The sequence below is a fragment of the Panulirus ornatus genome, chromosome 27, assembly GCF_036320965.1.
Source record: "Panulirus ornatus isolate Po-2019 chromosome 27, ASM3632096v1, whole genome shotgun sequence".
Taxonomy (NCBI): Eukaryota; Metazoa; Arthropoda; class Malacostraca; order Decapoda; family Palinuridae; genus Panulirus; species Panulirus ornatus.
In genome coordinates, this window is record NC_092250.1 from 20,845,986 (window position 1) to 20,862,216 (window position 16,231).

Below are 16,231 nucleotides of genomic sequence, written 5' to 3' on the forward strand. Positions count from 1 at the left end.
ACTGGTCAAGCTACCACACTGAACGTGCTCCATCTCAAAGAAGATGCTCCATCACACAAGCCACGCTACATTTCAGTGGTTATGCTCCATCACATTGGCTATCCTTCATCATACTGGTCACACTCTTCCACTCTGGCAATGCTCCATCATATTAGTAAAGCAAAATCGTGATGTTCTTGCACCATTACATTGGACATGCTCCATCACACTTATCACACTCCATCACCTTAGCATCAGGCTATAGACAACTCTCGCTTCATAGATTCCGGCTTATCTAATGGCTGGCTTCCTGGCTGGCAGACCTGTTGGCTGGTAGGTCTGTTGCTTTGTTAGTTGGTTAGCTGGCTTATTGGTCGACAAGCCTATTGGCTAGCTGCCCCACTGGCTGGCGGGCCTATCGTCTAGCCTGATGGCTAACCTTTTAGCTGGCATGTAAGCTAGATGGCTAGCTGGCTGGATGGCCTGCTAGCTGGCTGGATGACCTGCTAGCTGGCTGGATGACCTGCAAGCTGGCTGGATGACCTGCTAGCTGGCTGGATGACCTGCTAGCTGGCTGGATGACCTGCTAGCTGGCTGGCATTTTGATTGGGAGACTAGCTAGCTGGCTTACTGGCTGGCAGGCTTATTGGTTAGTTGACCTGTTGGATGGCAGACCTGTGTGCAAGGTTGATGGCTAAGCTTCTGGCTGGCAGGCATATTGTTGGTAGGGTGGTTGTCTGGCTGACTGGCTGGTTGGCTGACTATCTGGCTGGCAGTCTTCTTGGATGGCTGGATGCCTGCTGCCTGCCTGGCTAGATGGTTGGCTGCCTACCTGGTTAACCAACGAGCTGGCTGGCTGACTGACCGGCTGGTTAGTTGGTTGACTTGTTGGCTGCTTGATTGGATGGCTGGATGGTTAGTTAACTCAACTGCTAAAGTATTGGCTGGCTGGCAGGATGGGTATCTGGCTGCCTTGCTGTTTAGCTGGGTAGCTCACTATCTTACTGGTCTAATGGTTAATTGGCTTACTGGCTGGTTATCTGGTTGCCTGTTGGTTGCCTTGCTGGCTGTCTGGCTGGTTGACTCGCTAGCTTGCTAGACTGATGGTTGGTCGGCTGGCTGATCTGCTGACTGTACGGCCTATTGTTTGACTGGCTGGTTGGGCTGTTTACTGGCTAGTTTGTTGCTGGCTGGCTCGCAGCAGACCTGTTGTTTGGGTAATTGGCCGACTAAATGGTCTGCTGGTTAGATTGCTGAAAGGCTTGTACGTTGGCTGGCTGGCTGGTTTGCAAGCCTATTCTTTGATTGGCTGAGTGGCTGGCTAGGCGGCTTTTTGGCTGACAGGCCTGTTGATTGCTAGGTGGCTGGTTGGCAGAATTGTTGGTTGGTTGACTGGCAGGAAGTCCGTTCCTTAGCTGGCTAACTAGGTGACCATTTGGCTTGCTCACTGATTGGCTAGGAAGCAGGTCTGTTCATTGCCTGGCTGGCTGGCTGGCAGGCTAACTGGCCTGCTGGTTAGCTGATCGGCTGGTTGACCGGATGAGTGGCCGGTCTGCCTACTGTCTGCTTATCTAGCTGGTTGACTGGTTGAAATGGCTGGGTGGCTGGCTGTCTTCGCAGATGTCTGACTGCCTGGATGACCGGAGTTTGTGTGGTGTTGGGATCACCAGTTATCTCCCCCATACACTGTGTTTGGTCCTGCTGACGTAATATGGTGGGACCCTAGTCCCACCATTTACGTCAGCAGGAAGGGTCACACACCACTGTACCACGCCAGCAGGACGCTTCACAAATGGCCCTAGGATTACAGATACCTTTCCCGTACCTTGCAAGGGTCATGGCGACGGGTACAAGCAGTAAGGTTTGCCACAGTCAAACTTTAGCGGTTATGCAGCGGAAGCAGTCAAGATGAACACCTCGAATGTTGGTGGTGCTGAGGTAACGCTCGCACTACAGATGTTTCAGACTGTCATTTATATTCTACGAGCTTCAGTTAAGACTATTAAGTAGAAAAGTGGATTGCTTTGCCCCAAGAATGGCCCTGGAAGCGCCGAAGTTATTGCTACTTTGGTTGGTTAATCTTCGGTGGAACTGTTGAGGTCATCCTTCTTCCCCTGTGAAGACCTTCCTATATGCCACGGTGTCTCCACGCTCCATGATTTACTGCAAGAACCAAGGTCGAGGGTCATCTTCGTGGTCGTCATTCTCGGATCTGGGTTCGAAATCTGACCCAAGAGAACTCCGTTTACTGGAAGTGATATCACAAAGGAAAGTGCTTAATATTATCCCCTCTTACTTATGACGTGTGAATATTATCTTTAAATATGAAAAGTAAACATGGTCCTTATTCTTCATGGGAGGAATGTGAGATGCCAGGCTCCTCAGTGAGGTACATGTGGCAAGGTAAACATGGTACACCATCGTTAACTCTCACACACTGATATACCACACACATGACTCGGATGAACACCTGGGTGCCAGTGTGGTGGAGGGCCGCACTGGGTACCTGTGAGGCCAATGTAAATAGGTAAAACAGTAACTGAGAGATGCTATTGGAACGGTCATTCAGTACGCAGGGATGACCACAGGAATGTGATCGCTAAATACTGTCATGAAAACCATGACCCTGTAGACCTTAACAACCCAGTCACATTGTACCACTCTGCTGATTATGCTATCCGTAACGTCATTGCTGATACATAGAATTTTGATTCGTCCCTAGGTTACTTTAAAGCACATTCTATCATCAATAATATCATTATGAAAGAATGATCAAGAAACGATAACATAAGAATGGTAGTTGAACACATATTTTTACCCCCTCCCACTAGGCACCTCCCCTCACTTTCCCTTTAATAGTCAGGCCAGTGTATACTTCAGCATGACAGTAACAGGTCGGAGTCTGTGTGATGGTGGTGGTGTATGAATTGTTTGCACTTGATCAGTTGTTGTTCTCCGATGATACAGCTCTAGTGGCTGATTCGCGTGAGAAACTGCAGAAGTTGGTGACTGAGTTTGGAAAAGTGTGTGAAAGAAAAAAGTTGAGAGTAAATGTGAATAAGAGCAAGGTTATTAGGCTCAGTTGGGTTGAGGGACAAGTCAATTGGGATGTAAGTTTGAATGGAGAAAAATTGGAGGAAGTGAAGTGCTTTAGATATCTGGGAGTGGAATTGGCAGCGAATGGAGCCATGGAAACGGAAGTGATTCACAGGGTGGGGAAGGGGCGAAGGTTCTAAGAGCGACGAAGAATGTGTGGAGAGAGAACGTTATCTTAAAGGGCGAAAATGGGTATGTTTGAAGGAAGAGTGGTTCCAACAATATTATATAGGTTATGAGGCATGGGCTATCGATAGGGTTATACGGAGGGTGGATATGTTGGGAATGAAATGTTTGAGGACAATATGTGGTGTGAGGTGGTTTGAGCGAGTAAGTAATGAAAGGGTAAGAGATATATATAATAATAAAAAGAGTATGGTTGAGAGAGCAGAAGAGGGTGTGCTGAAATTGTTTGGACATATGGAAAGAATGAGTGAGGAAAGATAGACAAAGAGGATACATGTGTCAGAGGTGGAGGGAACACGGAAAAGCGGGAGACCAAATTGAAGGTGGAAGGTTGAAGTAAAAAAAAGTTTGAGTGATCGGGGCCTAAACATGCAGGAGGGTGACAGGCGTGCAAGGAATAGGGCGAATTGGAACAATGTGGTATACTTGGGTCGACTTGTTGTCAATGGACTTAACCAGGTCATTTGAAACGTATGGGGTAAACTATGGAAAGGTCTGTGAGGCCTGGATGTGAGTAGGGAGCTGTGGTTTCGGTGCATTACACATGACAACTGGAGACAATGTGAACGAATGTGGCCTTTGCTGTCTTTTTTTTTGGCACTACCTCGCTGACGCAGGAGATGGCGATGATATACCCTGTGGGGTGTCAGCGCCGAGAATGGGTGAAGGCAAGAGAGTATGAATATGTACATGTGTATATATGTATATGGCTGTGTATGTGTATGTATATATATATATATATATATATATATATATATATATATATATATATATATGTCTATGTATAGATGTGCGTATATGGGTGGATGGGTCTTCCTTCGTGTGTTTCCTGGCGCTACCTCATTGAAGCGGGAAACGGCGATCAAGTATGATAATTGAATTGATATATATATATATATATATATATATATATATATATATATATATATATATATATATATATATATATATATATATATATATGTATATATATATATATATATATATATATATATATATATATATATATATATATATATATATATATATATATATATATATATATATATGTATATATATGTGTGTGTGTGTGTGTGTGTGTGTGTGTGTGACGAAGGAAAGGTGAGAGAGGTGTAGGTATTGCTCACTTTTCCTGTACCCTAGACGCAAGTTTTCAATATTAAGAGAATAAGATGAACTGCACAAAGAGCACAATAAGTTATAAAAAGCACACGTCTTGCTCCACGACCGCAGCGAAATGATAAGAAGCGAAACTAAGCAAAACCATGTGAAAATAATCGCTTGCCGCATCTTAATTGCAGAGGAGCCGCAGCTGGGCCTGGGGCGCTGGTTAATCCGTGGTGCATATCGGCGTTCCTTCAGGACATAACCTTCGCTGCACCCGGGTTACGTAGTCATGCCCTACTCTACCTACACTCCAGTTTTTATCGTAAATTCTTTCGTCATGTCCCTAACTACCATTTCCAAAATAGATTTGGGAATGTTCTTGGTTTTAGCATTAGAGGTTATCAGTTTCACACGATACATTCTCTCCTACAAAAGTCTTTACATGAAGAAAATGTAATGCTGGATAATATACCATGTTGGACGCTGCTCGCCCTCGGCTGTTAACCGAAATTGGTAGCTGTGAAATGTTTGTGATTTGTTGATTACGAGTCTCTCCCGCCCGTAAATACATTACACGAATGGCCGCGTCGGAATGCGTATTAAATTTGAGCATCTATTTCGAGTGTGACGAGCTTCTTGATACAGTGCGGAGGATCTTCATCTGTGTCGATGGTAGAAGACATCCACCACGGGACAGCCTCACTACCTGGCCCTCCCACCCGGTACTGTAAAAATATTGACCCAGTATACTAGTGAAGGTCTAGAACACTAGCTACTGGCTCTGTGTTTATTATGTTGCTGTCATCTTTTTCTTTGCCTTACAGCCGCTCAAGAGTGACCTGAAGTATTGACTACAGCAACGTTGCCCCGGTAGTTACGCTCGGAACTATAGTCACTGTTAACTACCACTATGATCATAACACAGCACACACACCTGTGCCTTCACGTACGCAAGTGTTTATATATATATATATATATATATATATATATATATATATATATATATATATATATATATATATATATATATATATATATATATATATGAAATACTGATAATCCACTGGAAAATGAGACACGATAAGTTGCCCAGTGCACTTTCGTTTAATAATCACATCATCCGCGGAGACACAAGAGAGAGAAACATAACAGTCAGTTGATATACGACGAAGAGACGTAGCTAGGACGCCATCATATTATTTCTATGATAATAAAAATCTTATGATACACATGTTACCTAACGAACGTACCAACCCGATCTCCACTATTCGAGTAACGGTTGTTTACCAATGGCGTTCTAGCTACGTCTCTTCGTTGTTTATCAACTTACTGTTATATTTCTCACTTGTGTCTCCCCTGATGATGTGTTTATTACACGAAAGTGCACTTGGGAACTTATCGTGTTTCATTTTCCCCCGTGGACTCATAGAAATATCTTGATCACGCGCAAAATTGTGATATATGTGTGTATGTTTATGTGTGTGTGTGTGTGTGTGTGTGTGTGTGTGTGTGTGTATGTGTGTGTGTGTGTGTGTGTGTGTGTGTGTGTGTGTGTGTATGTGTGTGCGTGTGCTTTACTTAATCAAGCCATGACAATGCGGATCTCTTGATAGTGTAGGCCAGAGCCTGGGATGACCTGCTTCGTCCGGCTGGTGGCGGGAGACAGATTTCACTGTCACTCAGCCAACCACACACAACTGTGTCTTAGGTCCCTCCCTCCCTCACTCCCTCCCTCCCTCTTAAGTATCTGCCACAACAGCAGTTGTATAATTCAGAAGTTAAACTGAGACTTTCTTGCGGGAAAGAAAAACATCTTTTAAAGATCATATAAAGAGGTTTCATTTAGTTCTGTGATGGCTGCAGGCTCCTGGGTGACGAGCTGACAATATTGTCCTATCTGCCCCTCAGGCAAATGACCAGCTTGCCGACCGTCGGCGTTGGTGCACACCCGTATTGCACCACAGAAAACGTCCAAATGAAGGAAAAAACTGATGTTACTGTTGAAGAGAGCAACCCCGGCTGGCTAGTGCCCGGGGAGACGTGGCTAATGTATATAATTCCCAACCGCTGGGAGGGGGCCGGAAAGCGAGCCAGTAGAGAGAGAGAGAGAGAGAGAGAGAGAGAGAGAGAGAGAGAGAGAGAGAGAGAGAGAGAGAGAGAGAGAGAGAGAGAGGACAACGTGAACAACAGTCGGAGAAACTTGGGAGAATGTTGGAGGAACAAATTGAAGAAAGGAGATGTAAGAAGATGACAGAAGGTTCTGTAGCTGTAGATATGGGAAGGGAGGCTGGGTGGAAGATGGGCGAGGCAGTGAGTAAGAGAGGCTGGGTGAAAGATGGGCGAGGCAGTGAGGAAGGGAGGCTGGGTGGAAGATGGGCGAGGCAGTGAGGAAGGGAGGCTGGGTGGAAGATGGGGCGAGGCAGTGAGGAAGGGAGGCTGGGCGGAAGATGGGGCGAGGCAGTGAGGAAGGGAGGCTGGGTGGAAGATGGGCGAGGCAGTGAGGAAGGGAGGCTGGGTGGAAGATGGGGCGAGGCAGTGAGAAAGGGAGGGTGGGTGGAAGATATGCCTAAATCAAGAAAGGTAAGTTGCAGGAGAAGGCAAGAACTCGACCTTCTACCATCAGTAAGGAAAGAATATGATTAACTAACCCACATAGTGAGACACAGGGAGGTTATAAGAACAACAAAAACGTCGAGGAAACTACAGGAAGAAGTGAACATTGCTGCACACTGACTTGGAAATATAGGGTAGAGAAATGGGGTCCCCTCCTCACCATATGAATGACAAATTAATCATTATTAGGTACATACGCACACGCACACACACACACACACACACACACACACACACAGACATCGCATATATTCAGAACTCATTCACACAGAGGTACGTGTTGTGAGGTCCTTATCCTCCACGACCAGTGAGGAAGGAATGGCAAGATGGGGGAAAGCGAGGCAGGAGAGAGAGAGGTTGGCAAGAGTATCTAAACTTGGAGAGTATCTTGAACAAGACACGAGCCACAGTGGACACTTGTACGAAACTTTCCCGATATCTGAGAGTGACTAAGAACATTGCACTGAACAATGTGTCCTTCCTTACTACTTTCCTCTACCAGGGGGAACAACGCCGGGGAAAATTACAGGAATGAAAATTGCGAAAATTACAGCAAGGGACCCGTGACCAATCAGCACCCCAGCTTCTTACCTGTACACTGGGCCACCTAGTGGTGCTGATGATGGTGACAGTAACCTTGACAACTTCCCCAGTGGTGGTGATGGTGGTGATTATATTCAGTTGCTACATATGATGTAGTTTGCCAGTTGATTTCTGGAAAATTAGATCCCCCAGAATGAGTGAATCTTTATCCTGTAATGTAAACTCTCGTTTACACCAGATATCAGCAGTGTCATTGTCTGCTGGTTGACCAGGCAGTCTATGTACAACTTTTATGCAAAGTCTGGAAAATTCTGTGTTGCTCTGAACGTATGAGATGTAAAGAGAGAGGATTCTGGCCGACTTGCATAGAGTTACGAGATATACAGACCCAAGGTCCAAGCAAGGTGGTCTCCCCTTAACATTGCTGAGAAAGATGCAGCCTCTTAAGAGTAGCAGAACAAAAGAATTGCAAAGCAAAGAAAGATTGCCTTGCAGGGCTAATATGCCTGAAGGAAATGCTTATAGGAGAGTCAAAAGCTAGAATGAACATGATTATGTCACGCCTCCTATCACCAGTCATACATCCCTTCAATTTTCATTACAAAGATAGTAAGGATAACTTTGAGCTCCAACTTCGCGACTTTTCACGTCTTTATTACTCCAAATGTGGAAGGATGATACAATAGTTCCATTTTGTTCTCTTAAAGAAGAGTACATGGGTTAATCAATGATGGTACATGGGTTAATCAATGATGGTACATGGGTTAATCAATGATGGTACATGGGTTAATCAATGATGGTACATGGGTTAATCAATGATGGTACATGGGTTAATCGATGATGGTACATGGGTTAATCAGTGATGGTACATGGGTTAATCAATGATGGTACATGGGTTAATCGATGATGGTACATGGGTTAATCAATGATGGTACATGGGTTAATCAATGATGGTACATGGGTTAATCAATGATGGTACATGGGTTAATCAATGATGGTACATGGGTTAATCAATGATGGTACATGGGTTAATCAGTGATGGTACATGGGTTAATCAATGATGGTACATGGGTTAATCAATGATGGTACATGGGTTAATCAATGATGGTACATGGGTTAATCAATGATGGTACATGGGTTAATCAATGATGGTACATGGGTTAATCAATGATGGTACATGGGTTAATCAATGATGGTACATGGGTTAATCAATGATGGTACATGGGTTAATCATTGATGGTACATGGGTTAATCAATGATGGTACATGGGTTAATCAATAATGATACATGGGTTGATCAGTGATGGTACTTGGGTTAATCAATGATGGTACATGGGTTAATCAATGATGGTACATGGGTTAATCAATAATGATACATGGGTTAATCAGTGATGGTACTTGGGTTAATCAGTGATGGTACGTAGCCACAGCATGGCCAAGGTAAGATCACTTTCTGAGAAGGTGCCATGCTATACCACTACGTTATGATTGGTCAAAATAATTATTCTGTAACGAAGAATGACAGGTGATGATCAAGCGTAATTTTGAACATATTGCCGGTGTTGCTCTGAACAACATATTGCCCGTGTTGCTCTGAACAACATATTGCCCGTGTTGCTCTGAACAACATATTGCCCGTGTTGCTCTGAACAACATATTCTTGAAGCTTATCCCACGGGTCAGGAATGTCGTTTGTAGAGAAAAATTTCGTGCCATCCAGATTAACCCGGTAACCTTTAAGTTATAGGCCATTTTCTACCGTAGGAAGCAGCACTGGTGCGACTGTAAAGAAACTTTCCATATCGACATTATTGAATCCCTTTGGTATCTTAAAACATTCCATTAACTTGCCTCGGAGCCAATTCTTACTTTGAGAGAACAAATTTAGTTTGTCTGTTCTCATGTGGCTTGTCACGTAAGGAAGGAATTTCGTTGCTGTTGGCTGCACTGCTTTCAATTCAAGAATATCCTTACTTAGGTGTGTGTGTGTGTATGTATGTGTGTGTGTGTGTGTGTGTGTGTGTGTGTGTGTGTGTGTGTGTGTTGGGGGGGGGGCATCGAACTTGTCTTAAGTGTGGCGGGTAAACCACATCCTTGCGTTTGCACGTAAAGTTTCTATCAATAAATCTTAATATCCTATTTGCTTTCTTGGCAGCATCGTTACAGTGCTGGGAGAGTTTGAAATTGATGGAGACAATAACCCGGGCCTGGAGGGATCCCTCACACAAGGTATGCACTTAACCTTATGGCCATTCTGTTTATAATCAAATTTCCAATTGAGGTTTCATTCCTGAAACAGCTGACATTTATTGGTGTTAAATGGCACTTGCCATTTTCTTGACCATTCAGTTACTTTATCTAGATACTCTTTTAATCTTATCCTGTGTCTTCTTCGGTTAATGGCCGATTTTCGTCATCTACAAATTTCGACACGAAATTATTCATCCCAACATCCATGATATTAACATATATCATGAAAAGTATAGGCCTCAGCACGAACCCCCGGGGTACCCCACTAGTAACAGGTGACCACGGTGACGATTCTCCAAGCATTACGACTGTTTGCTTCCTATGAGAGAGAGAGAGAGAGAGAGAGAGAGAGAGAGAGAGAGAGAGAGAGAGAGAGAGAGAGAGAGAGAGAGAGAGAGAGAGAGAGAGAGAGAGAGACGTTGGTCAGCAAGCGTTACCTGCCCTGTGTACGATGTCTTACTAACAATGCCCAATGAACTGGTTTCTTTGTGTTGCCATCTATTATCCATCGCCCCGATGAAGGTCGACTCTCAAAAACTGCGCCAGTGGGTAGATCTGATGTATTGTTGACGATGACAGTGACCGGTAATCTGCTGGATGGGAAAGAAGACTGCACACGAGAACATTGTTTACAAGCTGCGACGTACTGGGTCTGGCAGATCCCTTCCCATTGCCGGCAGGAACTGGTCCCATGCCGTGGCAAAGATGTACTGATCCCATCTCGTGGCAGGCAGGTATTGGTTCCATGCCGTGGTAGGCAGGCAGTACCTCCGCTCTGACTTAACCATCCAGGAAGACCAACTAAGAGTACGGGAGGCAGCCGTACACGAACGTCAGCTTGTATCTTGCCTCACTACGAGATCGTATAAACACGAGCCCAGGATCGTGAGTAGTGTTTATGTGTGTGTGTGTGTGTGTGTGTGTGTGTGTGTGTGTGTATGAGGGTCGGTACGTGGCTGGCTCTCGCTTGTTGATGAATAAACACCATCATCAGTGCGTCTCCTACCACCTCCTCATAACCGGGTGGGTGTTGCCTTACCTCATACTTCACTCAACCCTCATATTTGCCAACCTCACCGGCTTGAACTCCGCTCTCTACAAATGTAATGAAAAGAAATACAGTATATAGATACAAGAGCGAGAATGATCCATTGCATGCATAAAAGACAATGAATGGAATAAAGCTTTGTTTACAGTAGCTCAAGATAAGAATATCTCGTTAAATTGAGACCAAGAAAAAAAAATGGAAAGTGCCATTTGTTGAGAATATAAATGTTCCTCGATGATGTCTGAGAACAAGACCTCAACAATGAGTTATGACGTATCCAAAATACAAGTCCCTAACCTTAAATATCTATGATGTTTTAAGTCTAGAAAAAATCTCTTCGAACATCACTTTACCTTCAATAAAGAAAAATTCAGATATTACTTTTAAAGATCTAAGATGCAAGTGATGTATCTATCTGACGATAGGATTTCTAAAGTAAAAACCGAGCGAAGTATGTGTGATATGCAGTCTATCATGATTTAGTAGGTACACAACACAGGAGATTTAGTGGGTAAACAACACAGGAGATTTAGTAGGTAAACAACACAGGAGATTTAGTGGGTAAACAACACAGAAGATTTAGTAGGTAAACAACACAGAAGATTTAGTAGGTAAACAACACAGAAGATTTAGTAGGTACACAACACAGGAGATTTAGTGGGTAAACAAAACAGAAGATTTAGTAAGTACACAACACAGAAGATTTAGTAGGTAAACAACACAGAAAAGTACTGCCACATCTTAAGATCCCATTTAAGAGGGAGCATTCATATATAATTATAATATAGGTTAAATCATCCAATTAAGCACTACCCAGCACGACTTTGCTACCAATTACTGATAACAAACTCTCATTTGAGTCACGGGAAAACCTCCCTAACCAACTCCAAGAAACTTCAGGCTTAAGATTTACAGTAGAGTTGAATGATAATGGTAAGATTATTTTCTTGGATATAATGGTTAGTGCCACAAGTTCTTTCGTCACCGACATCTACATAAAATCCACCAACCAAGGTAAATGTATGAATAGAATAAGTGAATGTACTGAAAATTACAAGAGGAGTGTCATTCGTGAATACGTGAGGAGAGCGATCAAGGTGTGCTCAACCTGGCAACTTCTACACCAAGAACTTCGACGTGTCCGGCAAATGTTAATAAACAATGGATATTCAAATACTGAATTTGATACCATTGTGAACAACCTGCTAGAACAACATCTCGTGGCAAACAGACAAGCTCAAAGTGACAGCATTGAACTTTACTACAGGAACACATTTACAACAATTATCGAAAGGACGAGAAGGTTGTGTGAGATATTGTGGCCATAAACTTCAAAGCGACTGATGAAGACAAGGATATCAGTCTGATGATACACTACAACAATTCGAAAACATGTTCGCTCGTTATGAACAACAACAAGGTAGGTCGCTCTGGAAGTTGAATTGTACAGATGTGGCATATGAGCACTAGGGCAAGACTGTCAACCCATCACATAAACTACATTGGATATACAACCTGCACTCTTAGGTGCCGCTTCTTGCTCCACTTACAAGAAGATGGAATCAAACAACATCATCAACAAAAACATTAAACGAGGCTAACGAAGGAGATTATAGTGAATAATAACAAAATCATTACACGTTGCAGTGATCGGAGGAGACTACAGATATTAGAAGCCATTCACATTAGAGAGAAAGCGCCTGTCATCACCATCCAGACACACATGATAACCGCCATACAACTCTGTGATGGCCCGCCAATAAGACGTACACCTAACGCCATTTTAGAACAGGGGGAACACCTCACTGAACCGCACCAAACTATCTAGTTCGCCATTAGTGGTCAGGAGGAATGTGTCACTGACCCACTTGGTCCTGGGTTACGAAGGTCAGAGAGAATCAGACAAGCCCGACCTGACTTCAACGCCACAACCGGACAATAATGGTCTCACTTGGCCCCATTTAATGCATTTAGTGATTGACTGTATATATTCCTACCTCGTTTAAGACTGTTCTTCTGTGCTTCCTCAACTGTAAGTTTTTCTATATTTCTGTTTCCATATTTTATATTTAGGTTGTAGCTTATATGTACCATCCCTCATAACATCGTTAGTTTGTACGTTTATAGTGTTTTCCCTTACTCTTATATGATATGCACTGTGGGTTTTCCCTTACTTTTATGTGCTATGTACTGTGGGTTTTCCCTTACTTTTATGTGTTGTGTACTGTGGGTTTTCCCTTACTTTTATGTGCTATGTACTGTGGGTTTTCCCTTACTTTTATGTGTTGTGCACTGTGGGTTTTCCCTTACTTTTATGTGTTGTGTACTGTGGGTCTTCCCTTACTCTTATATGATATGCACACTGGGTTTTCCCTTACTTTAATGTGCTATGTACTGTGGGTTTTCCCTTACTTTTATGTGTTGTGCACTGTGGGTTTTCCCTTACTTTTATGTGTTGTGTACTGTGGGTTTTCCCTTACTCTTATATGATATGCACACTGGGTTTTCCCTTACTCTTATATGATATGCACTGTGGGTTTTCCCTTACTTTTATGTGTTGTGTACTGTGGGTTTTCCCTTACTTTTATGTGTTGTGCACTGTGGGTTTTCCCTTACTTTTATGTGCTGTGTACTGTGGGTTTTCCCTTACTTTTATATGATATGCACTGTGGGTTTTCCCTTACTTTTATGTGCTATGTACTGTGGGTTTTCCCTTACTTTTATGTGGTATGTACTGTGGGTTTTCCCTTACTTTTATGTGTTGTGTACTGTGGGTTTTCCCTTACTTTTATGTGCTGTGTACTGTGGGTTTTCCCTTACTCTTATATGATATGCACTGTGGGTTTTCCCTTACTTTTATGTGCTGTGTACTGTGGGTTTTCCCTTACTTTTATGTGCTGTGTACTGTGGGTTTTCCCTTACTTTTATGTGCTGTGTACTGTGGGTTTTCCCTTACTTTTATGTGTTGTGTACCGTGGGTTTTCCCTTACTTTTATGTGCTGTGTACTGTGGGTTTTCCCTTACTTTTATGTGCTATGTACTGTGGGTTTTCCCTTACTTTTATGTGTTGTGTACTGTGGGTTTTCCCTTACTTTTATGTGTTGTGCACTGTGGGTTTTCCCTTACTTTTATGTGTTGTGTACTGTGGGTTTTCCCTTACTTTTATGTGCTATGTACTGTGGGTTTTCCCTTACTTTTATGTGCTGTGTACTGTGGGTTTTCCCTTACTTTTATGTGCTGTGTACTGTGGGTTTTCCCTTACTTTTATGTGCTATGTACTGTGGGTTTTCCCTTACTTTTATGTGTTGTGTACTGTGGGTTTTCCGATCTCTTTATATTTTGTTTACATTTCACATCCTAGTTTTGTGTCGCAGTATTTTCTCTTTTTTTGTAGATTCCTGACGATGCCTCTGTGAAGGCGAGAACTTGATGGAAATAAATGGATAACTTTGGTCAAGTGGTGCTTGAGCATCATCTAATGGTAGAATAATATTGAGAAAATTAGAAAACATAAGAAGGAAGATTAAGCCATATCTCACTATACCTGGTGTTGAGCCATATCTCACTATACCTGGTATTGAGCCATATCTCACTATACCTGGTGTTGAGCCATATCTCACTATACCTGGTGTTGAGCCATATCTCATCATAACTGATCTTGATTTGCACATCACTATAACTAGTGTTAAACCTTATCTCATTAAAGCCGCTGTTGAACCATACCTCACTATAACGGGTCTATAACTCCTCGTATCTGGTCTTTTATCGAGAACATCCTATATATAAATCTAATCGAAATCATTGACTGAACAACCGACAAGTGATCAAAAAAGAACTCCCCTGGAAACATTAATCCTTAGTCACATTGGTACATACAAGTGAAGATGGTATTACTGAATTTCTCATATTGTAAATTACGGAGTACACTCACCAGATCAGTCAAACTGTCAACTGAGATTAAGATAATTCCATACGGTATGGAAACCCAAGGGAGAAAAAAAAATCTGACTGTTCGATCACTCGATCCTTGAATGAAATTACACTGAGATCTTTCACTGTAACTGAGAAAATAGGAAGAAGGCAAGTGGATATTCATAGATTATATTTGTAATATATTGGGTAATACTCGGTATACGCAAGTACAATCTTGTATAATGCTTAGTATAAGTAAGTACAACCTTGTATAATGCTCAGTATAAGTAAGTACAATCTTGTATAATGCTTAGTATAAGTAAGTACAACCTTGTTTAATGCTTAGTATAAGTAAGTACAACCTTGTATAATGCTTAGTATAAGTAAGTACAACCTTGTATAATGCTCAGTATAAGTAAGTACAGTAGAAGTACAACCTTGTATAATGCTTAGTATAAGTAAGTACAACCTTGTATAATGCTTAGTATAAGTAAGTACAACCTTGTATAATGCTTAGTATAAGTAAGTACAACCTTGTATAATGCTTAGTATAAGTAAGTACAACCTTGTATAATGCTTAGTATAAGTAAGTACAACCTTGTATAATGCTTAGTATAAGTTAAGTAAGTACAACCTTGTATAATGCTCAGTATAAGTAAGTACAACCTTGTATAATGCTTAGTATAAGTAAGTACAACCTTGTATAATGCTTAGTATAAGTAAGTACAACCTTGTATAATGCTTAGTATAAGTAAGTACAACCTTGTATAATGCTTAGTATAAGTAAGTACAACCTTGTATAATCACAGGTTTACTATCTAAAATAATGATCAATCCTACTGCATTATAAAGTAATTATGGTTTGTACAGTTATAAGTTAAAAGTGATTTAATTGTACAATGTTAGTGATGATAACGTGGATATGTAAGACCTGGATAACATAGCACGGGCTCAGGGAGGTTGGTACAGACGAAAGATGTAGAATAATGGAAAATTCTCGCGAGTCTTGGATTACTGGCAAGTTGGGTATGTACCGAGCTTGTGCAGACATACCTGCCTCATGCCACAGGCTGGGGTACCACGGCGGGTCAGGGGGGATAGAGTCAGCCGCCGCCACCCATAATTCACCGTGCGTGGGGATCTGGGCAGAACCCGGTATTACGCTCCTCTCACGACCCGGCCACGCCCCCGCCGCACGAACTTAGCCACGCCCCCGCCGCACGAACCTTCCTCCACACATGTTACGGTGGTCTACCCCCACATCCCTCCCCCTCCTGATGCCTGACCTGCCTTTCCCCCAGGGTGATATGTGTGTGTGTGTGTGTGTGTGTGTGTGTGTGTGTGTGTGTGTGTGTGTGTGTGTGTGAAGGAACTGGTGGTTTATGCTGGTGGCTGCAGCAGCCCGGGTTAAGGTATGGCAAGCTTTATCTTAGTGGATGATTGTGGTCTACGTCGGGGAATTGAGAAAACTTATATTGGCAACCACCAAAGTGTAGGT